Source organism: Hemicordylus capensis, chromosome 5, assembly GCF_027244095.1.
Source record: "Hemicordylus capensis ecotype Gifberg chromosome 5, rHemCap1.1.pri, whole genome shotgun sequence".
Taxonomy (NCBI): Eukaryota; Metazoa; Chordata; class Lepidosauria; order Squamata; family Cordylidae; genus Hemicordylus; species Hemicordylus capensis.
In genome coordinates this window covers 245,426,994-245,453,092 of record NC_069661.1, presented here as the reverse complement: position 1 = coordinate 245,453,092, position 26,099 = coordinate 245,426,994, and the positions used below count along the sequence as shown (strand labels likewise).

Genomic DNA, 26,099 nt, shown 5'->3' with positions numbered 1-26,099 from the left:
CAAGTGTCCCACCCAGTTTTGGGAGCTTTGTGCCCTCCTGCTTTGTGAGTGTATGTGAGGGGGAAACAAGGTAGGAGGCACTGGCAGTGACCATCAGCTAGCACCCCACTGGATAGGGTTCCCCCTCTTACCTCATTCAGCAGCTGGGTGCAGCTGCTTGGTAGGATGGAGTCATCCTACCCAGCAGAAGACTAATTGCCAGAGCCGCCAGCCTTGTTCCCCCACCCCACCGCACACAATCACAAAGCAGGAGCATACACAGCTCCCAAAACTGGGTAGGACACTTTTCCTACCCAGTTGTCAGCCATGTGAACGAGTCTTTTGTCTGCTCATGCAGGTATGAACCAGCCAATCCAGACTTGCATCCAGACATACCCAAACTAACACCAGTGGATGTATCTTGTACCACCAATACATCAGTGACCTTTCTGAATGTGCTCCCTGCCATTGCTGCTTGGACTGACAATAGGATGGTTTAGCTGATACTTTGTTCACCAGCCCAACTCCATGGATTAAGGACATGTGCATACCCTGAGTTTGCATGTCCTTCTCCCTTCTGGGCTGCAGGGGCACTACTCATTAATCAGGAGTGGGGGTTCATCTGAACCACTCATCTACACATAGCCCAAATACTAATTTAAGCTACTATTTGGGCCAGGTATAGAGAAGCGGTTCAGATGAACCACTCCACATGGAAAGATGCCCCTGCACAGCAGGAGGGAACGAGGACATGCACACTCACAGCACACACATATCCTCATCCCATGGAGTCAGGCCAGTGGAGGAAGTACCTTTCGAACTGGTCCAGTAACAGAAAATCAGCCCTGAAACAAAAATGACTTATTAAAAATAGTATTTCCTGTTCCAGAGGAAAAGGAAAGACCTAACCAACGATAGCTGTTATTTAGCCTCCTTGATAATGCCCACCCTGCTAGTCTACATGCTAGGTTTCGGTGGAAATTGAATACTATGTAAAGAACATTTCCATTTATCCCAGTCTCTGATGATAAACATTTTAGATGTGGCTCAGATAACATGGAACAACCAGGGGGAGAGCAACTGGCCCTATCCGTCCATAGCACAGCATCCCTCCAGTGGGTGTTGCTAGTGTCTGGCATGTTTCTTTTGTAGATTGTGAGCCTCTGGGGGACAAGGAGCCATTTTATTTATTTATATCTATGCAAACCGCTTTGGGAACTTTTGTTGAAAAGTGGTATATAAATATCCACTGTATTCGTATTTGTATGGAATAACTAGACTTGCACAGCCTGACATGAATATGCTGTATAATTCTACTACATGCTGTAAAACAGCAGGTTGTTTTTGTTTTTGAGAGAGGGTATTGTGAATCGGTCTGTATACAAACACAAATTTTGGGATTGGGTCTGACCCAATCTAATCCGACCCCGCAAACGTCAGTTCAGAGTCTTTGGGACCTTTCTGACGTCAGGGTCAGGATCGGACCAACCTTAAAACTGTTTTTAAAGTAAACAAGATACTAACTGAGGCACTTCACACAATCGGTGTGAAACGCCAGGGGGGTTCTGTGGGGAGAGCGGGCTTAGCTTGCTCTCCCCACAGATGATCAAATGGCAGCCCTGGGCAGCAGGACTGGCCACCCACATGACTGCTGGCTTCGTCACGGAGCCGGCAGGGGCTGCAGGGATCGGGGGCCACGCATCCTGGAGAGATCCCTGAGCCCGGGAGGCTGCTTGCAGTCTCCCGGCCGGGGGTCTACTTGTGTGTCGCTGTGCGCCATGGCAACATGCGAGCGAAAAGATGAGGTTAACGGAGCGCTCGCTGTGTTAACCTCGTCTAAGGGGAGCGGTAATTAGGCAGGCTAGCTGCCTTGGGAGCACTGGGCTCGCCTGCGAGCTTGGTGGTTCCCACGATCCCTGGAAAGCGGCCTAAGCTCCCTTAGCCCACTTTCCAGGGATCGTGAGAATAGCTTCACTGTGAAGCCAGAAGAAAAGTAACTTAACAGTAGAGAATTGCAGGGGAAATGATGTTACATCAGAAAATTGTAGGAGAAACCAGTGGCGTAACTAGGGAAAATGGCGCCCAGGGCAAGCACTGAAATTGCGCCCGCCCCCCCCCCGCCACCCCCCCCAACATACATCTGACAGAGACACACATGTTTCAGAAAACTTTTATTTAAAAAAATTAAAAAATTACAAAAATTACCAATATCATACATGTGGTCAAGCTCCTATCTACCACTTCAGATTTATTTTTTAAAACTATCCAAATTGTGGGGCTATCATTAATTTGTTTGGATAGCTCAGGTTAAAATGCTGGAAAACGACAAATTTCAGTATGCTGGGGCTCATGAAATCCCCAAATATTATGCGGAGTTGTACTTGGAAAAACTAAAAGAAGTGCCTGTCTAATTTTCTGCTATGCATTGTAGCATCATGATTACATAAGTTTTAAAAATAAATGGAGAATTTGACTTTTCCCAGATACTCTGAAAATAATTAAAGGATATGCAGAGTAAACTGTGTCACCGCTTGGAATATATTCTAGTATTTCAGAAAGACAGTAAAAATGAGAGAAAGAGCAAGAAACTCCCAGTGGGCCTTAATACTAAGGATTTCACATTGATTCAAAGACAAACTGACCATTAATAGCCATATTAGCAAGACATCACATTTAACTCACTTATCACAAGAAGCAAAGTAAGAGCAAATGGATACAATCTTAGCTCATAAACTTCAGCTCAGTATTCACAAGCCCTTATTCTCTGTACATAGTGCCAATCTGAATGTGTGTACAGTGACATATTATATTAAGTTTAAAAAAAATTATCTGTAGCCCCTTTGGGGGACATCTTAAAGGCTGTGGGGGGTCTGCAAAGTTTCCCCCTCCTCCCACTGGCCTCTAGGGCCTCACAGGCACCATTTGAGCATCTGCGGTGGTCATTTAAAAAAAATTTTTTTTTTTAAAAAAAAGTCAGCTGAAAACAAAATGGCCACTGTGCATGCTCAAATTGCCTCTGTGAGGCATGGCATGCCCTAGGGCCTCACAGAGGCCATTTGAGCATGCCCAGTGGCCATTTTGTTTTTGGTGGCCATTTTTTAAAAATTATTTAATTTTAAGAAATTGCGCCCCCTTCAAGTGGCGCCCGGGGCATGTGCCCCCCCTGCCCCCGCTATAGATACGCCCCTGGGAGAAACCCAGACCATTGGTCTATCTAGCTTAGTATTGTCTATACAGACTGGCAGCGGCTTTTCCAAGGTTGCAAGCAGGAGTCTCTCTCTCAGCCCTATCTTGGAGAAGCCAGAGAGGGAACTTGAAACCTGCTCTTCCCAGAGCGGCTCCATCCCCTGAGGGGAATATCTTACAGTGCTCTCATGTGGTCTTCCATTCAAATGCAACCAGGGTAGACCCTGCTTAGCTAAGGGGTAGCAAGTCATGCTTGTTATCACAAGAAGAGCCAAAGTCCTAACCTAGAACATAAGAATGGAAGATGACATGCTGCATCAGACCAATGTTCTCCATACAATATTATCCTTTCTGAATGTACTGACCAGCTGGATGCCACAGGGAGTTGCATAGAAGCCAAGAACTCTGCCTCTTCCTAGAGCTCTGGCTGGCCCTGATCCAAAACAGGTGCCCTCTATTTACTCCTGAGTAAGACCTTTGGAAAGGAGGCCTCGAGCAGCCAGGCGAGCACTTTGCCTCCAAGTTCAGCCTTAGCACAATATCATCTGTGCTCCTGGAGTCCCAGGGGGCTCTAGCAAAGGATCGGGGGCCCCGTGTGCACAACAGCTTCGAAGCCACTCTGCACAAGAGAGTGCAAGAGGGGCAACAAACTAAGTTTGTTTGGGCCCAGGTGGTCTCCGCTGGGGTATGTTCCTCCTCCTCCTCTAAGAGCGTCTCCTCATAGTCAGAATCTGGGTGGGTCCTGACACACTAGGCTAGTACTGAGAAGGCCACACCATCACTGATATCCCTCAATGCTATTTATTAAAGCCATTCTCATGACCTGTCGTTCCCGGGTAGGGCAGTACAAACCCGAGTAGGGCTGGTCATGAGAACCACCGTGATCGCTCCTGATCCCAGCACTCCTCTGCAGAGTAGCCCGCGTCTTGTACCCGGGCTAAATGTGAGGTCAGACAGCATATGCACGACCTCCTACCTCACCTCCTGGTCATGTAGAAGCTCACTTCCATAGAACCAGGGGAAGGACTGGCCAGCCAGCATGGAGCTCCCCCAATGCACTGCACTCCTTGTGTAGTGCATTGTGGGATACCAGAGGACGCAGCCTGGTTTTCCCGCTCCCCTGCACCACTCCAGCATTGCTCAAATGCTGCTCGTGTAGATCTGCAAGCTGCAGCAGTGGAGCAGGCTTGGGACATGATCACAATTGGGTTGTCTGGGGGTGGGGAAGGCAAGCACCTCCCTCCCTTCCCCCAGACAACCCAGTTTTGATCATGTGAACAGCCTATTTATTTATTTATTAAATAATTTTATTCCCCTTTTCTCTTACAAAATCCCAAAGTGGCTAAAACCAAGTGGCATGCACACAAATCAATATCATACAGCAAAAATACATCAAACAATATCATATATCATACAACAAAATGAAACCCATAAATCAATGAATCCATGATACATAAATACAACAAAATATTAAAATAGCAACAACTAATCAACCAATATTAAAAGCTTTCTTTAACAGCAGTGTTTTGGCCTGTTTGTCATGATCCACCCAGGCACACCCGAGACAGACTCGGAAGAGGAGCCGGATACTGTGGAATCCTCGTTGTAGCCCCCCTGTAAGGGGGACAGGTTATTGGATGAACAGGACAGCACACTGCCAGAAGCAGCAGGTACCACTAGGACGTTGGGGGGGATCTCCAGCCCCCAACACCCCACAAAGAACCCCAGGACAAAAGCAGAGACTCCAAGATGTTTCTGGGCAAAATATAAAGAGCTGGTTATCACCTTTAAAGCCCTGAACGGCTTAGGTCTGGGTTACCTTCGAGAGTGCCTTCTTCTGTATGATACCCATCGCTTGTTGAGGTCATCTGGAGAGGTCCATCTCCAGTTACCACCAGTATGTCTGGTGGTGACTCGGAGCCAGGCCTTCTCTGTAGCTGCTCCTGGCCTATGGAATGCACTCCTGGCAGATATTTGTAGTTTGGACTCATTGTTGGCCTTCAAGAGAGTGCTAAGAACTTGCTTGTTTGACCTGGCCTGCCAAGGTTTTTAAATTGTTCCTAAATAAATTTTAATTGGTTTTAAATGGCTTTGAACTGTTTTAAATTTGTTTTTATATTGTTTTAAGCAGTTTGTTTAAAATGGTGTTTGTTTTTATTTTTCACTTGTTGTACACCACCCAGAGCCTTTGGATGGGGCGGTATAGAAATGCAATAAATGAATGAATGCATAAAATTACCCACTGTACCTGTTAAAAAGACAACCTGACACATTTGCACAATGTATGTTCTGTTATACAAATGCACCATCACTTGCATATTTAGGTAGACCATCCACTTTTCTCCATATCGAAGCCACTTCCATTTTTATTCATAGCAGCCTTGCAAAGCAGACCACTATTAGAACAGATGGCGAACCTGAGGCTGAGAAATAATCACTTAGTGTTCATTCTGTAGGTTGTCTTGGCTAACTGAAGAGTTGCCACCCAGGCTACCTAAGTCCAAGTCCAGTAAATCCTAAAATCAAATCCAGGTTACCCAAGATCTAGTCCAGGAATTAACTTTTAGAAATGTCATTTGCATTCAATACTTTCCCTTTTGCTTCGCCTATTTTGAGGCCTTATCACTGCTTTCTTAGCAGACTCTCTATGAAAGGATGACAGCATGTTTGGGGAAAGTACCATTCTGTCTAGACTGCAGGACTAACCTCTAGATACAATTCTTAACAATCAACATTGACATGCTTCCCTTGACCACTTTTTTTTTAAATGCAAGAACATTATAGGCTCGTAGTCATTATCTGAACTTGGGTAGAGGAAGCCTCCTATGCAAGTTTGGGAACTTTGTGCACTCTCATTTTCTGATTGTGTGTGAATTAAAACAAAAGTAGGAGGCAGGGAACTTAATCGTTTGCTAAACCTCAGCTGGGAATGATGATTTCCCCTCCTACCTCATTCTGAAGCGGGTGATGGGATCCGGGTAGGGTGTGCTCATCCTACCCAGCTGGGGCTTTGCACACGATCAAGCTCCCTGCCTCGCACCATTTTTTAAACTCACACACAATCAGAAAACAGGAGTGTGTGCAGCTCCAGAACTTGGTCAGGAGGCTCCTCCTACAAGTTCTAATCATGAGCACCAAGTGAGTATCCTACAAAATTTAAAATTTAATCTATAAAAATTAAAATTATAAAAAAATACATCTTTGATCCTGAATGATTTTATTTAGTAAAAATTATCACTATAGAATTATATGCTTATCATTTTAATATAACTTATAACGGTTTAATATAACTTATATCCGTTGAAATCAGTGGGAGGAATACCTACCTACACATAAAACACATAAAACAATAGAGTCTTTGATCATATAATCTAACCAAGAATTCATTTTTCTGATATAGAGGCCACCGGTCAAGACTCAAGCCTACAGCAGGTGTTGAACTGGTGACCTGATGAATGTCCAACAGAAATTCAACTAGATTCCTTTCATCCAAATTTATCCTTAGATCTTAAAGTTTAGAGTTGTTGTTGTTGTTGTTGTTGTTGATGATGATGATGATGATGCAAAGTGATTTATAAATGATCTTTGTAATTATATTATAACCGCCTTGGGGTTATCTTTTTAACGAAAGGCGGTATATAAATGCAAAAATAAATAAATAAAATAAATTATTATTATCATTATTTCTTCTTCTTCTACTACTACTATTACGACTACTAGGTCTTGTTTCTAACCTCAGCTGGAGAGACAAGCATTCTTTCTGGGTTCACCCAAACGCCAAGCCAGAGGAGACTCCATCAGAGGAGGAAAAGGAGGAGCCCATGCCAGGCTGGATTTAAGGGCCTAGTAACCCCACCCTACTTCAGGGCTGGAACACACAGATTCAATTGTCCCTTCAGAAGAGCCCTGGAGTACTGCAGAACCTGTACCCCGCCCCGCCCCCCAATTAGGGCTCCTGCCCTTTCTCCATTGCCCCCCAAGTCCCTGAGAGCAGAGGCGGAAGAGCAGCAGGGCAGAACCCCACCTCTGAGCAGTCAGAGTGCTCACCTGGTGCTCAAGCCCTCCAGGAGGAGAGGGAGGGAGGCTTTGGTGCCTCCTATGTCCTGATCCAGGAAGAGGTGGGTCTTACACAAGCTACATAAGCCCTCAGTCAGCACCAGCCTTTTGCTGCTTCTTTAGTGCTCGTTGCTTTGCTTGACCTGAGTTTGGACATACTGCAGGGAGGTAAGCGGCAGGAGTGTGAAGGTTCTGCACTCCTTAGTCCCATGCCACCTTCACTGTTAAAAATGTAACTGCCACACACTGTATCGACACAATTGGGGCAGATCCATGTTTTAAACACACGGACCTGCCATTGTTACCTCTAGTTCAGCCCTCACTCATTCAAAAGGCTCCATTAAAACGAGTTATAAAAAAAAATCTGAATGAATCCTACACCAAAAAAGTTACACTAAAAACTAGGCCTGGACATTTGTTTGGGGGACAAATGAAAAGTGAACCAAATGGGTTTAAAAAACAAAACAAAACAAAAAAGCCTTGTTCCAAACAGGATGGACACATTAACAAACAGGTATCCATAACTGTGAGGAAAGCACCTGAAAATCATGTCCCTGTAATTTTTTAGCCAGTGAGTAGCCACAGTGTACACAGGGGCGGAGCCACCATTGGGCGAACGGGTTCAAAGAACCCGGGCCATGCCCAATCAGGGACCGTGAGCGTGGCCCCAGACACAACCCCCGCATCTGACGTCAGATGTGGGGGTGTTATTTCAGTCCCATATGGGGCCCACGGCCCCATTTGGCGCCAAAATCAGCCCGCGTTGCATTGGCAGCGTGGCCGGAGCTACTCTCCCTGCCTTAAAGGTCCTGGTCCTGGTGCCAAGGCAACAGGGCCGATCGATCTCCCTTCCAAACGGGGCCGCGCAGGCCCCTTTTCGGAGAGAGATCGGCCTGCGCTGCATTTGCAGTGTGGCCGGAATGGTTCTCCCTGCCTTTAAGGCAGGGAGAGTCATTCTGACCCGCTCTGCTCAAAGCAGCATGGGCTGATCTCCTTTCCAAATGGGGCCCTGTTTGGAAGCGAGACTATGCCCCTGCATCTGATGTCTGATGCGGGCGCATGGCTAGCCGAGCGCGTCTGATGTCAGAAGTGGGGGGCGGGGCTAGAGGGCTGCAGTGGCGGCTGCACATGGCCCACAGCCACCCTGGCTCCGCTCCTGAGTGTGCATGACCTTCCCTGGACAGGATATGTCTTTTGGTACCTTGGAAAAGAGGTGACTAAGGGGAGACATGATCGAAGTGTATAAGATTATGCAGAGTGGAGAGGGTACAAGAAATATAACACAAAACCCGTGAGCAATGGGCAAGGCAAAAAATGCAGAGACACAATACAGGGTAAAGCAATACTCCACGTATAATACGTGTTCCCCTATTTTTCTTCTTGGTTATGAGTGGAGAGGGTAGACAGAGAAATTTGGAGGTTGGGAAATTTAGGACCAACAAGTGGAAGTACTTTTTCACACGGTGCATAATTAATCTATGGAATTCCTTGCCATGGGATGTGGTGGTGTCCACCAGCTTGGATGGCTTTAAAAGGGGCTTAGACAGATTCATGGAGGACAGGTCTATCAATGACTACTAGTCTGATGGCTATGGGCCACCTCCAGCCTCAGAGGCATGATGCCTCTCAATACCAGTTGCAGGGGAGCAATAGCAGGAGAGAGGGCATGCACAGACCTCTTGCCTGTTGGCTCCCCCGAGGCATCTGGTGGGCCACTGTGTGAAACAGGATGCTGGACGAGATGGGCCTTGTGCCTGATCCAGCAGGGCTGTTCTTATATTCTTATGTACATCACAACAAAGGTATTTGTGGCAAATGGTGGCACACATACATAATGGGCTAACCACTGGCTGGGAACTGGCACATGCAACATTTTCTTTTGGACACTATGCTCCAATATGCACATGTTGCATGGGCAGTGAAGCATCAGTTCTACATTAATACTGCTGTCTGGCCTAGCATTCTTTCATATTTGACACCATTAGCAATTCCGCAATAAAGGAAGCAACACAAAGCAGAGGCAAGGTGAGTGTGTGTGTGTGTGTGTGTGTGTGTGTGTGTGTGTGTGTGTGTGTGAATCCCACTACAAACAAATCCATGTGGCTAAATAAAGTTTAAATGTCCAACCATTTGTTTTCTTCCCTCTGACATCCTGTTCTGCCAACCCTGCACTCCTGCGATAGAGGAGGGATGCTTTAAATCAGTGACTTAAGGTCATCCGTTTTATAAACCCTTCAGCCATTAGGGCTCAAAATCCACAATGTAACAGTCCCAACCTTCCCTCAGCCTGAGACAAAGACAAACACACGAGTAATAAAGGAAATACTTGGCTAGCCCTGGGATTCGCCATGTTCGCTCCATGCTCTTTTACTTAAAAGGAAGGAGAAAACAATTACATGGAACCTTGAAGTAATCTCACACTGCTTATTTAGCCTCTTCATCCCTCAATGTGTGGCGGGTAAGTGCTGCAATCAGGGGGCTGCGGCCTGCTATCATTCGGCCTTAATTAAAAAAGACACAAGCAGTGGAGCTGTGAATTAAAAGGGGGGGGGGCCTGCAACAACGCACTACCCCTGATTAATTCGAGGCTCATGTTGGATTAATAACGCCAAACAAAGAACAAAAGGAAATTGTTATGTGAATTGCAGCCCTCCCAGGCCAGACAAAGGTCAAATCACAGGATTTCAATTTCATCCGGACTCGCTTAATCAACTCCCTCGGAAGGAAGACCATATGCAGTTCTCAAAGCTGCCCATTGTAGCTGCAGCATCGCTGGACCTGGGAGACTGAACAGTGATAATCCCAACTATTCCCAATCTTCTGCCTTCCCCCGCGACCCCTGCATCCCTCTTTTATCTGGAAAAAGACAAAAAGAACCTAATTATGGGCTAATGGCCAAAGGATAAGACCCCCCATGCAAGAGAAAGCAGTCTTTATGGTTGCTGGTCCATGGAAGCAAGCTGCCCCCTCCCCGCTCCTGATGCAGCTGCAGGGACAGGCCCTTACTCCGTTGGGGTGCTTCTCTCTCCGCAGAGTTGTCAGGAGGGAGTTATTGTGTGGCTGCCTGTGATTGTCCCAGAGGCATTGTACTGTGGGGAGACAAAGTAGGAAGGACAGGTTGTGCAGAGGCGCGGCACTGCCTGACTTCTAATGCAAGGGCCTGATGTTCAGCCTGACATTCGTAGGAGTTTAAAGGGGACCACAGGCCAGGGCGAGTTCCTTCCTTGCCTGATAGTTAGGAGATGGAAAGGAGAGCAGAGATTCCGGAGCATCATTTACTCCACTGACCAGGAAGATAAAAACTTGGACGGTCAAAACAATCAGAAAGTTCATGGAGGGTCTGTTAAAAACATCACATAATAGGAGGAGACAATTTACTAAGAATTAAGAGACAGGAATGGGTGGGCTCTTGCCCAGGAAAGGCTTTACATAGGAAGCTGCCTTATACCAAGTCAGACTATCTAGTTCAGTATTGTCTACACTGACTGGCAGCAGCATTCCAAGGTTTCAGACAAGAGTCTCTCCCAACCCTACCTGGAGGAGCCAGTCATTGCATGTTCGGCATGTAAAGCAGATGCTCTGCCACCAGCCTATGGATCCAAGAAGTTGCCCACCCCTGTCGCTGCGAAGTTGTGCACAAATGTCAGTATGAAGGCCATGATCTACACAGTCACAAATGCAGGCAACTACAGAATGCTTTCCCCCTACCCAATTCCTCCGAATGTCATAGGTTCCCACCACTGGGAATCAAATAATCTCAAACCACCTTCAGATTACTTTGAGGAAAGGCGGTATACAAATTTAACAATAAAAATAAAAAGACTGTGGCCCAGCCACTTCAGACACCCTGAATCAGCCCAGCCTGCCTGCCTGCTTGAGAGAAAAGAGAACTCTGTGGTACAGTCACTGCACCCTGTAGCAAGGCAGCCATCCCTGCAAATATAAAACTTCCAACTGAAAATGCATCTTATTGGAGAAAAGAGATGGGAATCAGCCAACTTTCTTCTGATCTACAAAAATCAATGAGATGGAATAGACTTTGCTTTATAGCAGGCCTTGGAGATAGAAGCATATTTCAGAAGGTAGCCAAGTGCATGGAGGGAGAGGGGAAGCATTCACAATGTCCCCAACTTCCATGCATTCAGTGAAAAGTCTGGTGTGTGGGGGATCCACATACAGCTGGATGCACAGAGGGATTTCCATGCAGTGGAAACAATGCTTCAGGTCCAGCACCAGCCAGAATCGAGCACCCTTGGGCAGCTGCTGGGACACCAGGGCCTACTGCTGACATCTTGGAACTGGACAAAGATACGGCATTCGGATGAAGGCTCTCCTATGAATAAGAAGGGCAGAGCAACTGCCCCTATTAAACCAAGAATAGATAGCATCCCTCGGGTGGCTGTTGCTGGTGTCTGCCTTCTGTCTCTTTTTTAGATTTGGAGTCACTTTGGAACATGGAACCATTCTCTTACCATTCCTTTAACCATGTAAACCACATTGAGAACTATTTTTTTAAAAAAATGAAGAGTGATCTAAAAATGTTAATTGCAGCCGAAAACCATCAGCCCTCAGATCCCCCAGGGGAAGATTGGGTTCTATCACAATTTTCTTTTTCACAATGCCCCCAATGGTGCCATTCTGGGCATTATGGGGGAGAATGACACCACCCGCTACAAAATGGTGGCCAATATGGCACTACTTTGTTTCCACAATGCCTCCAAACAATGTGTGAAGGAGAATGCTATGAGAGAGAGAGAGAGAGAGAGAGAGAGAGAGAGAGAGAGAGAGAGAGCGCCACCAAGGTAAATCCACTTAGGGGACACACATACATAGAAAGGGCCCTGCTGACGTTCTCTTTCCAGGGGGCTCCTTCCAACCTGGAGATGCGTTTTCAAGGTTCTCATTTGCTTGGAGGAAGCCCTCCATGTGTAGCACTATACATGTGTTTTTGTGTGGTGAGGAGTGTTCCCTCTGACAGGGATTCCCAGACGTTGTTGGGAATTCCCAGACGTTGTTGACTACAACTCCCTGAATCCCCAGATTAAATGGCTTTTGCATGGGGATTATGGGAGTTGTAGTCAACAACATCCGGGAATCCCTGTTAGCGGGAACACTGCTGGTGGGAGATTTCCTGTTTATTTTGTATCACTTTTCTGCCTTTAAAAGGCATTCAAGGTGGTGCACAACAAACAATCGTGTTTTTTTTAAAAAGAGGAGCAGTGTAAAACCCAAATCAAATGTGTGGAGAATGGAGACACTCAATCCTGCTTCCCTCTTCCTCCATGCATTTGGACTAGCTTCTAAAAAGTGCTTCAGTCTGAATCAGGATTGCCCAGAACCTGCCTGAGAAATTACGCTAGTCGAACAAAACTGTCTTTGCTCAAAATCCTTTCACTTGGGGAAGACCCCTCCATTTTGCTGCACATTTTGCTTTAGGTGAAAGCCGATGGAGACCGTCAGACACTGCCTCCCCTTCACTGGGAAATTGTGCACGTCTTCTGGAAATTCAAAGAAGCCCCAAATTCACTCTGCATTTCACATAAAGCAAAATTTCTGTGCAGCTCTGCCCAGAATACAGCAGCTGCAGCATATGGAAGTGAAGCTGTGGTGAGGTGCTGAGCTTGCTTAAAGCTTGCATCCCCCTCTCCAGCTTCTGTGCTACTTCCTGCTGGGGACTTCTCCCCTGGAAAGGTCATCCCGACATGTAGTTGGCATCTGTTGCAGACATCCATCGCTCTCGCCCTCTCTTTGAGGAAATATGTTCTTTTAGATCCGTCTCCAAACAATGTACTTGCAGGGCCAGTGCGCAAGTTAAAAGTTCCAGTCTGAAAAATGATTCTGATGCATGTCCATGGACATGTATTGTGCAAATATATTGTAGTCTTTGGAATGAACACAGATGCCAGACCCATTTCCTAAGAATGGGAAAGTGACAACACTATTTGGGGCGGATGCTTGCCAAAGGAGTGTTGAGGAGCGCAGGTACGAGGTGCTAGTCTGGATTCATTTATTTATGTATTTATGTGACTGATATACTGCTCTTCCCAAAGTGGCCCAGGGTGGTTTACACTAAAAACAGAAATACGTAAGTATTAAAATCAGATTAATTGCACTATTTACATATTGTGGAAGTAGTGCAGGCTAGGATTTGTGATTTCCATAGTTGGGACCCTGACTATGTTCAGTCAACTGCAGGGCTTTGTGGATTTTGCTGAATATTCACTACAGTACAGAGGACATAAGTTCTCCATTCTGAGTGGCTACTACCATTCCACATTGGTATAAGGAAGGAGTGAAAGATGGAAGGAAACCTTTCCATGTGGATAGATCATGGCAGTGGTACTGACATCCCAGGGAGATATAACATAGGACTTTTAAATATATGCATGATGGTTCCAGGGGATTTTGCAGTTCATGATTCCATTTGTGTCAGTTTGAAATGGGTAGAATTCATCCCCTTTGAAATGTCACTCCAAGTTAAAAGTCTGTGAAGTACTAAGCAGAGAAACAAAACTATTTCCCCCCAGTTCAATGGTGACTACATCACTGCATGTAGCACATTCAACCTCTGGAAAAACCCTGTGCCTATAAGCACTTAGGCTTGAAGAACCAAAGTTCAGCAGCAAACACAGAATTCTCAGTTCTGTGTTTACCTCCAATCTGCAAAGTGGGGAGGTGGGGGGAGATTCCAGGGATACATGGTGGGAACAGGGCTTAACTCTAACAACTTCTCTTCTGCAGCTGTTTCCCCAGCAGACTTTCTTGTTCCCTGACACAGAGATCAGGTTCTCTGGTCAAGTGGAGAAAGGCAGCTATGGGGAGGGATTGAGGAGGAAAACTGGTGGGTAAGGAAAGGGTTAAGCATCCTTCCCAGCTTCCCACCACTTCTCCCCTACAAATGGCCCCTTCTCTTCTTTAAGGACATTCACATGACCAGCCCTACCCAGGCAGATCTGGTTGTGTAGAGCGCTGGGATCTGGACCAATCCCAATGCTCCTCCACTGGGTAGCCCGGGTTATCTACCCAGGGTAAAAGTGAGGTAGAAAGGTGTCTATGTCTCCCCTGGTCATGTGGATGCTTGGTTTGCCTGCAGCCCAAGCATCCATACATCCGGGCAGAAGGAGTGCCCAGCAGTGGGGAAATCCCCCAGTGTACCACACTCTTTGCATGGTGCCTCCTTCCTAGACCTCCCCAGTGCTAGGTCAGATGGTTGTGTAAACCAGGGATTCTCAATGTTGGGTCCCCAGATGTTATTGGTCTTCAACTCCCATAATCCCCAACCAAAGGCCACTCCAATAACTTCTGGAGTCCCAACGTCGAGAATCCCTGGTGTAACCATCTGACCTAGTGTCTTAACCAGGGCTTAACCAGGTATCTTAACCAGGGCTACACAGCTCTGGCACTCCAGCTTTTGTTAGACCACAACTCCCATCATCCTTTACTACTGGCCATTGCAGCTGGGAATAGCGGGAGTTGTAGTTTAACAACAGTTGGAGGGGCAAAGTTGTGCTGCCCTGCCCTAGATAAACACAGAACTGAGAATCCCATGTTTAACTTCTACTTATGCCCTTAGTTAATAGCAGCAAGCCACTACACTGGTATAATATGGTAATTAGAAGACCTTAGTCTTTAAACAATGAGGAGAACAAAAAAATGCTTTCGTTTTTTCTGGATTACCTTTAGAACTGAAATCAGAGAGCACTAAATGAATGATAATGTGTGTGCCTCCTGTGAATGATTGAAGATTGAATCAAACTTTAACTAGATTCTATTTTGTAAATCCCTCAGGATGACATAATTACAATTCAACACATACATTAATTAGCAGTACACATCTATTTCATAGAGTTTAGCAAGTTTAAAACAGCTTTCATTGTCTGCCGAGCGTATGTTCCTTCCCCATTAAAAAGGAAACAAGCCTGATATTTGAAATTGGAAGAATTAAACTGGCTTCATTAGACTGACAAATTTCCTTTACATTAATATCCGCCGAGTTGGAAGCCCCAAGGTCAAACCCATACAAGGGTGCACCCAGTTAAGAACTTCCAGATCAATAGAAGGTATATAGTGCCTGGAGAAGAGAGGTCTTAGGAAGATTTCCCTCCCAGTTAGTCTTCTTTGACTGACAGTCATTCTGAGGTAGGGATGGAGGACAATTTCAGAAGGGGGAGGGTTGGAAATAAACTCCTTCATTAGAAATCCTCAGTCGTCGTGAGTTGAGCCCAACCCCATTTCAAATGTCATCTCAACTCATAATGCACACCTCCCATCTGCTGCTATGCCTCCTTCTCCCCTTCCTACACTTCCACACAGGAGCGTAGCAAGGTTTGAGTGGGCCCAGAGACAAGATTTTAAAATGCCGCCCCCTCACTGAAGCTCAGCTCATGAAGTAAATAAATCTTAAATGAGGCTGAATAGTGGTAACAAAAAGCATAGTAAAATTACACACACACACACACACACAACTAACCTATGTGCCACAATAGAATATCTTCCTAAATTGTGGATGATGCAAGTCATTTAATGGTACTAGAGAAAAACATGCTGTTCTGGTAGCTCCAGGTCTTAACACACATCAATTTCGGAGGATGAATACAACTGAAGGAAGCCCGGGCGGGTGCGCAGCTGGGGGAGTCAGTCATGTGATTTGCCTCTGGGGGGGCAAGGCAGTGGGCCCGCAGACAACTGTCTCCCCTTGCCCTATTATAGTTACGCCCCTGCTTCCACAAACCTATCAAATTGTGGCAGGAGAGGAAAGTATCCAGCAAGGCTAATGCTTAGGTTGCTTCTAAGTTGTACCTGTAGTCAGGATCTTAGAAGCAGAAGAAGATTATGTACACATTGACTAGATAGGCTTTTTTTTTTAATGTTCTCAAAAGTTAAACCTAGGCATTGCTATTTAAAAGATCTGGAACTCAGGACTAGAAAGTCTGGCTCATGCTCACAGCTGCTCTCCACCAATCATTATATCTTCTTGTGCTCTCTAAAAGAACTGAACACTCTCTTCCAATCTTTGAGGCCATTAATCACCAATACGGGCAGCGTGGAGGACTGGGGCACTAAAAACCTGACCTGGAGCAAGTGCTCCAGTGGCCCAGTACTATCAGTGTTCCTGTGTAGGGCTATTTCTTCTAAATAATTTATCACCCTGTACTGAAGGCTTCTGAGTATGTGCAGAGGCTATATTTCTAATTGGGAGGCATGTAGTTTTAAAAAACATTTTTGATGCTGCTGGTCATCATGGGTGACAGAAAGAGGGGCCTGCTCCCCAAGTCGTCCCCACTGCTGCATAGACTCACCTATCCGTAAGAGCCTGGTCTCATAGTGCAGCTGCCTGTGGTGGTTGAAGTAGAATTGGGGATGTGTGTTTTCCATTGTCAGGGAAGAAGCTCTTCCTGTGGCAGCAGAGGTGAAAGTGCTGTTGGGTGCTAGCCCAGCCAGATTGCACTCACCATCATCCTCCCAAATCCCTGCTGGCAGTGTGACACACACACCGCTAAGGGGTGCAATTGATGGGAAAGTGGTGTGGTTGCCCAAAACCTCATCTCATCACCCACTTCCTAAAAGATCACCATAGGATCATATGGGGGTTTGGGAGATAAAATCGCTTGCTTGCCCATTTATTTTTAGGGTTGGGTGGTAGGTAGCACCTATCATGCCCTACCACCCAACCAGGTTTGGTGTGGCAAATGGCTGCTGTTTCAATTAATCAGTCCAAGTATTTGCTATTCAATTCGAACTTGAATTGCAAAATCTGATTTTTGCATATCTCTAATTTGTTGCTATTGTGGCTATCTTTCTGAATTATTCCATGCTGAAAGGCTTAATAAGTGGTGATGAGCCACAATCCTGGCATGTTCGACATGTTTCAGAGCATAAAGAAGAATGGAATCTTGTGCAGCCAGGTCAGGTCATGGTGGCTGCATTATGTTATGTCAGAATGTATGAACAGCTCATGGTCAAACAAGAAGAAAACCAAAAGGAAGTTTCCCCTATACTTCTATAAGCTCAGGTCCAACCGCTGCCCATCTTGAAGCAAAGACAGTTTCAGCTGAAGGTGATGTGGTCAGTTATTTGTGCCTTCTATGTAGCCTTCTTCAAGGGTGTCAAAATTCCTACACTTCCATGAGGGAATTAGCATCCAACTTGCTCACAGATTTTCAGGTTTGTTGGTGGTATGGAACATCTTTAACTTAACATCACCATGGTGATATGTCTGTTCTCATAGAACTATTCACATCAATAGTGGTGTTTTTATTTTATTTTATTTTAAATATTTGCATGCCTCTTTTTTTCTTGCAGCCTCAAAGCAGCTTACATAATTTTATCTATGTATAAATACTTCAAATGTTGGGCAGTCCACACATCTTTAAGCCATCACAGAATTTCATCTAAGTGACATACAAAATGAATTGGGAGATTCTCACTTGGAGAAATGAGGAGTTTTGAGGGAGCTAGCAAAATCTTACTTTAGAAAAAATAATTGAAGATTGCCCTTTTAATCCAGGCTTTTGACCAATGAGCTGTCCTTTGCTCTTTTTAAATGTTTAGCTGTGTTTGTTCTGGTTTTTAAATTGTTTTTATCTTGTTGTTAACCACCCTGTGGTCTTAGGATGAATAGTAGTATATAAATATAAATATATATCAATCAAGCAATCAATTTCTCAGGATGGATTTTCACATCTCTGATTAGTAGATACACTATGTATGTACTTTTATCATGTTTGCTTCAGCTTGAGAAAAGTGTTAATTTGGTTTTTTTTTTTCTGGATTAAGTTAAAGGATGACCAAGTTCCTTTTATCTCCTGGCAGATCCAGCCAGCCTTATTTAAGACAGTGGAATGAATTTTTTCATTTTAATCTGGTCTGACAGCTCCAAAGCCTTATCAATATGTTGTGAGTCTACATGTTCACTGAAAGTGCTCTCACCACCCTGAGATAGCCAGTAGGGGCAGCAGTTGCTAGTTCCTTGGTCCCAGATAATTTTGCCCTTGTTTGGCAGAAGAATAGGTCACTGATAGCTATAAAAATATCCTTTCACTGGGCCTGTTTTTTTGTGTTTCCCGAGGAAGGAACAGAAGACAAGGCATTCCATTCAGCCAACAGGGAACTGAGTGCATCAAAAAAGCAGCCAGGGTTTCCCCCTCCATTCCTGCCCTCCCCAACACAATAGCTCAGAAAACAAAAGGCAGATTATTAGGTTTAAGTATGTTAGCCTGTTCTTCAAATGCCCCCCTTCTCCCTCCCTCCTGTCCAGCACATCTGGCGACCATGTGTGGCAAGCGCTAATGAAGACTTTCCTAAGTGAGCTACAATTAGTTCCGACTGCTGTTTAGCTCTCCCGGGCCGTACCAAGGAAATAAAACAAAATCTTTCCTTTACCGTTACTGAAACCTCCCAGCTTCCCCCCTCCCACCCTGCCACAAGCCCTAGGGATTCTCCCTCATCATCACGCTGCTGAAATTAAAACAAAAAAGTGTAAGCAAATACTTTAAGGCTCTCTTCCGCCTGATTTACACACACACTCCTTTTAAGGGGGGGGTGGAAATCAACATTTTATTCATTTTGATTGAGTGCAACAGGCAGGCAACAGTGTCTCTATGATCCCTTCAACAAAAGGGAATTGTTAAACAGATGTCCGTATTCTACAGCCGCCCCCCCCACCTTGCTTTGCCTGACAATGTTACAATATTAGGCATAGCAGTTTTATCTACTCGAGCAAATTGTGTGTGTGTAATGGAGAGGCAGTCATCAAAATTAGCAGAACAAACCGTGCAGAGAGAAGCTGCAGGCTGCATGCAATTATGATTCTCCCTCGGACCACACATTTTTATTTACCTTCAGCCATTTCTGCCTTTCTCAGATCAAATTCCTTAGTAGTTTCAACTTGTTGTTTGAAGTTTCAACAACAGCCATGTTATTTTATTATTATTTTATTATTTATCTAAACATTAAGCTTGCCTTGTCCCTAAAAGCCCAGCGTAACAATACCGAAAAGCAAGAACACAAGACCAAAGGTTAGAATACAACCAACAGGTAAAGCCTTTTTTGCCTCCTTGATTCCACTGGTAGAGTTAGGCATGTGTGGATAAATCTCTCACACTTAAATTAATAGAACATACAAGGTGCTTAACTTTGACATTTTTCCTCAACATAGTCCGCCACAAAGGCCAGAATTGCAGGCAATGTGGCCAAGTCACATTTCTAAACCATGGGGACTGAAAGACAGCATTGAGAAGAGTTGTTTTCAGAGAAGTGGTCAGAGAAGGGCCCAACTCTTCCCTCATGCACGTTGTTATTATTATTATTATTAAAAAATATTTGTATTCTGAGCCTGCTGTACAGCACTGCTCCAATACAAAACTAATTGTTATGTTGTTTAAAAGTAAACTGCCTAGCTTTCACCCTTGTAAACCTTGATGGGGGAAATCTGGCAGGGGGGTGGATGGTGGACAGACAGGTTACATGCATCTCCTCCCACCTGCTGCTTGCTTCCCCCTACAGATCTTGTCCTTCTGATGCTACTTTGCAGTGGGGAAGCATCCCCTTTAAAATATTAACACATCATAAACTAAAAGCCTGATGAAACAAGTGTGTTTTCAAAAGTTGTTTAAGAACAACCAGAGATGGGCAGATTCTAACTTCATTTGGGAGTGTATTCCAGAGCCTCCGGGCAACTCTAGAGAAGGCATGGTTTCGGATTACCACCAAGCGAGCCAGGGGCAATCACAACTGGACCTCCTCTGGTTAATCTTAATAGGTGGTGGGGTTCATGAAGAAGAAGGCAGCACTCTCCTAAAAACCCTGGGCCCAAGCCATTCAGGGTTTTATAGGTAATAATCAGCACTTTGTATTTTGTCTGGACACTAATTGACAGCCAGTGTAGTTCTTTTAAAATAGGAGTAATGTGGTCTCAATGAGTGGCCCTGGAGACCAGCCTGGCTGCTGCATTCTACATCAGTTAAGTAGCCCGGTACTTAAACCAGGTTTGCGGAATGAGCGCTCCACAAACCCGGTTTAAGCAATTGTGAATTGCTGCGCTGCGGCTCCATGCCGTGGCAACTCATGAGGAGGCCCCCGGACAGGAGGTGAGAAGCCACCTCCCGGCTCTGAGGTCTCTCCAGCATGCCCTGCGCTGGAGAGACCGATCGGCCCCCACTCCCCCCAGCACCCGCTGGCTCCGTAACGGAGCCGGCAGTCATGTGGGTGGCCGCTTCAGCTGCCCAGAGCAGACTGTCTGCTTGTGTGTGGGGAGAGCGGGCTAAGCCCACTCTCCCTAGGCTGGTCTCTGTGATCGTGAGACCAGCCTCTGTGTGTGGTAAACCTAAGCAGGAGATGAATTTACAGTGAAGAAACAGGGGCCTTCAGAACTCTGCACCTAGACAGCAGGCTGAGCAGACATACAGCTCACCTGGACATCAGCTTCACAGTGGTGAGCTGTACTTATTCTCAAATTATCCAATTTTAATCAAAATATGCATATATAATACCAATACACATATGCAAATTTTACGCAAAGTGTAGACTTTTTGGATACTTTCTTGATGAAAAGAGTCCTCTATTTTCACTTTTTTGTGATGGATATTGATTTTCCCCCACCACCATTTGGACCTGGCAACCCTAGCTGTAGCCCAACAACATCTGGGAGCCCAAGTTTGAGAACCCCTGCCATAAAGCATACAAAAGAAAAGCAAAGTGACACCCACTTCTGCCACCAAGCTATGGTAAACCATCTTCCTCAAAACTTTCAAAACGTGTTCAGAAATCCCACCTCCCAGCATGGCCCTGTTTCTTCCTGAAAACCTTCAGTACCTTCAGATTGCACCAAAACTGTTTCTGAGAGATATTCCGTATCAGATGTAGAGGCCATTCTCACACCAGCCCGACCCGGGTAGGGCAGGGCTAGCCTGGGTAGGGTTGGAAGTGAGAAGCACCGGGATTGCTTCCAATCCTGCTGCTCCTCCACCGAGTAGTCCCACTTTTCAACCCGGGCATCAGTGAGGATGCACATGCGTTTCGTACCACACTCGCTGGTCATGTGGGTGAGCGTGCTGCTGGCAGCTGCTCCTGGGGTGCTGACAGCCATCTTACCCATAGAGCCCGTGGGAAGGAGCAGTCCAACTGCAGGGAGGTATCTCAGTGCGTCACGCTGCTTAGGCAGTGCATTGTGGGACACCCAGTGGCCCAGCTTCCTTCCCCGCCCCCTGGCATCCTGATTGCCACCAGGCTCACTGCAACACCCAGGAGTGGCAGAGATTATGTGGGGGAAGGTAGAAAGGCTCCTGCTTTCCCCCCAGTGTTAGTGCCGATGGTCATGTGAACAAGCTTGTAATATGACTATATTTAAATGTACAGACACACACATTTTCTGAATGATTTGATTTCTGTGAGGTGCTGGAGTACTGGGCAAAGGACATCTTTTTAAATAATGACTGAGATGAAGGCAATGTACGGCAATTATTCTCCCTCTAAGCTCACACCACAAAGGGAATAAGACAAACTCATGGAGGACAGGGCTATCAATGGCTATTAGCCTGAAAAGTGGTATATTTCCATCGTACGCCCTTGGACACCCGGTGCTAGGGAACACCAACAGGAGGGGGTGTTTGCTTTCCTTTGCTATCTTCCAGGCTTCTCTGATGTACCTAGTTGGCCACAGCATGAAGCAGGATGTTGAACTAGAAGGTTCTTGGCCTATCCAGCAGGGCTTTTCTTTTCTTATGTAACTTCCATGTCTTAAAGCAGCATGCCCTTGAACACCAGTTGCTGGGGGGAAACAGCGGGGAGGCTGCTCACCTTCATGCCCTGTTTGTCAGCTCTCTAGGGGCATCTAGTTGGTCATTGTGGGAAACGGGACGCTAGACTAGATGGGCCTTTGACCTCATCTAGCAAGGTTCTTCTTACATTCTTAACTGCTTGTGCTTCAAATGATCAGTAATACGTTAGCAGTAACTGTTGATAAGCTTTGTATGTTGTTTCTGTTGCACACAGCAAGTATCTCTTTCAGGATCACTGTGGGAAAACCAGGAGACACACACCAAGGCCACATTCGTACCTGTGCTCTCAAACACAGATAGTATACTATGAGGCTCTGGCGAGGAGAGTGGGCTTGGTCCACTTTCCCCACAGGCGATCATGCTGCTAGCCCTGGGTGGCTGAATCAGCCACCCACACAATAACTGGCTCTGTCACAGAGCCAGTAGAGGCGGCAGGGATCGGGGGCTGCCCAGCGCCCGGAAGTCCAAGAATGCTCCACACGAGTGCGTGGGACATTCTGGGGAGCCTCCTGACACCGGGAGGCTTGTTGTAGCCTCCCAGTTGAGAGGCTCCTCATAAGTCGCCATGCTGTGGAGCCGTGCCACAGCGTCTCACCATGGAAAACACAGGGTTAGCGGAGCACTCGGTCGGCTAACTTCAGCCATTGAACCACTGGGCTTGCCCACGAGCCCAGTGGTTCTCATGATGGTGGTGGGGAACCACACTGGCTTAGGGTTTCCCCCATTGTGAGAACAGCCTCTATGAGTAGCGACATCAGCAGCAAACAGGGGCATCCCAAGGTATTGTGGTGCCTGAGGCAAGGTGCCATATGCTGCCTTACCCCATTACCCTGTTGGGGGTCAGCCCCCTTTCAAAACTGACCCTTGCAAGGGAAAGTTGCCAGCAGCCTCCTTGTGCTTCTTGTAATCATGGTAACGAGCATGAGAAGAGGTACTTCAGGCAAAGTTTTCAAGAGTGCAGTGGCAGCGGGCATCTTGCCATCCTGCTGGCACTCCAACAATGTGCTGCCTGAAGTGACTGCCTCACCTCACCTCATGAAAGGATCGCCCCTGGAAGTAGAGTATGTCACTTTCACACTGTTGTCCCTGCCAGTTCAGCTGGGAGGAACCTCCTTTGGCAGTGCAGGCAACCCAGAACTGCAGTGCTTTACTGCTGCAGTGAAGTACTTCTCCATGAGTGCATTAATGCAAATGTACCTCTGAAAGACATCACACAGCAAGCAGTTTTCAAAGTAATTATTCTTTAGTACATTATTGTGATTATTACATTATTTTTCAAATTGAGTTGCATTCTGCATGAATGTACCCTTCTAAGAGAAACAAACACACACACCACAATTTACTCACACATTTTTCCGTTAAATTTCAAAACTACATAACAGTTGAGGATTTAATTTCATTTTTTCCCCTGTCAAATACAAACTTTGCCTAAAGCTAATTTTATTTATGATGAACACGATCAACTTACTTTCACGAGTCATTGGTGTACGAACCTGAAGGAAGAGCTGGCGCTAATATGTGAATAATTGTTGACACAATTAAGCACCCAGCACTATGCCTGTTAAACAGCTTCCAGCAGTAAAATTCTCCAGTATTTTAAAGGGATAGTCCATTCATTCCAAAGTGCAGAGGGAACCCTTTTATCAATAGGATGTTTCTGGGGTTCTGAATGGGTGCATATTTAGTACCCAGATCCTTCATGGCTGATAATTTGGGTCTCACGGAGGATAATGGCCAGACGATTACCATTTACAGACTCAGTAAACAGTAAGCTCACCCTTTGACCTTCCTTCATAGAGACTGTCTGGTTCATAACCTGCTAGGGACTTCCGTCTGCCTAATGACCTCTTGTGAATTGGTGGGATTGCTCTAAATTAGTCTACTTTCCGATTGCCCTGCAAAAGACAGGAATAAGCAACCTAGTTTGAAGTGGGACTCGAAGGGGTGGAGGGCGATGGGGCGGGGGGAGATGCTGGAAATAAATCCTCTTGATTTAAATGAGAAGTCAGCATTCAAAGTTCATAAAAAGTTACTGAGTGTCTCATTTCTGCTCCAGCCTATGGGGTTATATTTCAAAAGTGGACACATAACACTCTTCCCTCATTGGTAACAGAAGGAATTTTTACAAGGTGAACAGATGCGCCATTCCAGCCCGTCACAATCTCCTCCCACACATTCCTTGCTTATTGCCTGACAGGTTCAACAGAATCACTAGGTAATCACAATGCGCAATGTCCACTGAAAAGCTATAGAAATGCCAAATTGTATGTGAAGAACCCTCTACGCAGCAGGGAGATACCTCCGAATCAGGGGCCATAGATTCTTGCAATCATTCCAGTTAGAACACGTGTAATAGCCAGTCCTCTGCATGTCCTCTCTTTGTCAGGCCCTGAAAAGCCCTAGATTCTGTCAACCACACCAAGAAATAGAACCTAAGGTGGTTTCCATCAATACAGCTAATACAATGTACTCACAAAGGCCCCTGAAATAGAGCCATGCATCCCCTCCATACACTCACATATAGCCCCGGCATTGTCCGTTAGTTTCAGGAAAGTATAGTGGCAGCTTTCCTGTGCAACTTGTAGCCTTCTGGAGGCTAAGATGACACACGTCAGCATGGTCCATGGCTACATTTGCTCCACAGCCCCCATCTGCAGATGCCCATCAAAGCAGAGCTGCCGCGTCAGTTCTGAAATGAAATGCCAATGCTGGAACTATGGCCAAAGCACCATGGTGCCAACCTGTGACTCAACTCACGGATTCTCTGAGATTTGTTGCCAACACAAAGGGCCATTGGATCCAGTAAATATGCCTTCCATTCCTAATAATTGCCCTCATAGTAGAGGGTGCATCTTTCACTGCAGTTCAAAACCAGGACCCACACCATCCTAAATACTCAGCTAAGAGAGTACTAGGAAGCAAAATCACAGTCATCCTTCCAAAGGTAAGCAGGGCAGATCCATCAATGAGGCTGAATGAGGTTGTCATCTCAACCAGTGCATTGGTGGGGTGGGGGTGGGTATCCTGTGCCCTCTCATGTCTACTAACCACCTCCAATTGGTCACCACCCGGTGCCTTCACTTACCCAGTGGTGTGCTAGTCAGCAGGGCAACGATCATCCCCCCTCCTCTTCATTGCAATCCCAGTCCCTGGATTTCTGCTCAGCCTATTTCTGCTCAGAAGAAGAGGGAGTAGAGTAGAATAACAAGTGTGGAGGAGAGTAGTGCGGTGGGTTAGAGCAGAGATGCTCAAGCCGATAACTCTACTTCCCCCCTCACTTCCCCTTCTGCTCTGTTCCCCTCTTCCTTCTTGAAATTCAGAGAGCAGGAGGAGCAGCAAGAGGAGGAGCAGGGTAGGAGGAGAGTGCGTCACCAAGGAAGGGAGAATTGTGAGGAGGGGGAGGAGGAGGAGGAGGAATCTGGATGTGAGCACATGATTGGGAAAGTGCGGGAGCATGTCTCCAGGTAAGGGCGAGCACAGGAGGAGCAGGAGCAGCAGTGGAGGCAGGATACGAGGAGGAGTGCCAGGTAGCATTTAGTGCCCTAAACTGCACAGGGCAGGGGGCAACACCTCAGCATGCCACTTCAGGCATCAGGAGGTGGCCTTAGGCTGGCCTTGGGGAGAAAGAGGATTCATATCACACATGCACTCCTGAGCAGGGGCAAATATAATTAAACTTTGACCTGCCACAAAGTAATGTTTTAGTGTTATTCCCAGGTGACATATGAAATAAAAATGGCAACCGTCAGACACCAAGATGGGAATTGCTGACTTGGGTCCACATTACACACACACACACACACACACACCGAAATGCCTTCTTAATTTGGCCATCTGTGAATGGGGCAGCCCAACTGAGGGAGCCATTTCCTCTTACATACCTATTCAAAAAACTTTAAAAAGCCAAAACAAACAAACAAACAAATAAACAAAACAAAAAACCCAGCTTAATGCCCCTTTGGTTCTGAATGCTGACCAGGAAAAAACACATTGCATGCATTATGCTGGGGTTCTCACATCTGGGTCCTCAGATGTTGTTGGATTGCCACTCTTATCATTCCTAGCCACAATGGCCAAACACCATTGTGGCTTGGGATTATA

The 26,099-nt window shown here is 46.0% G+C and overlaps 1 protein-coding gene across 2 annotated transcripts in view; it reads right to left on the bottom strand.

Moving 5' to 3' along the window:
- The window catches only part of SOX5 (SRY-box transcription factor 5), an 876,032-nt gene that overhangs the window by 630,485 nt on the left and 219,448 nt on the right, over positions 1-26,099 (bottom strand). The gene's annotated exons all lie outside the window — the stretch shown is intronic.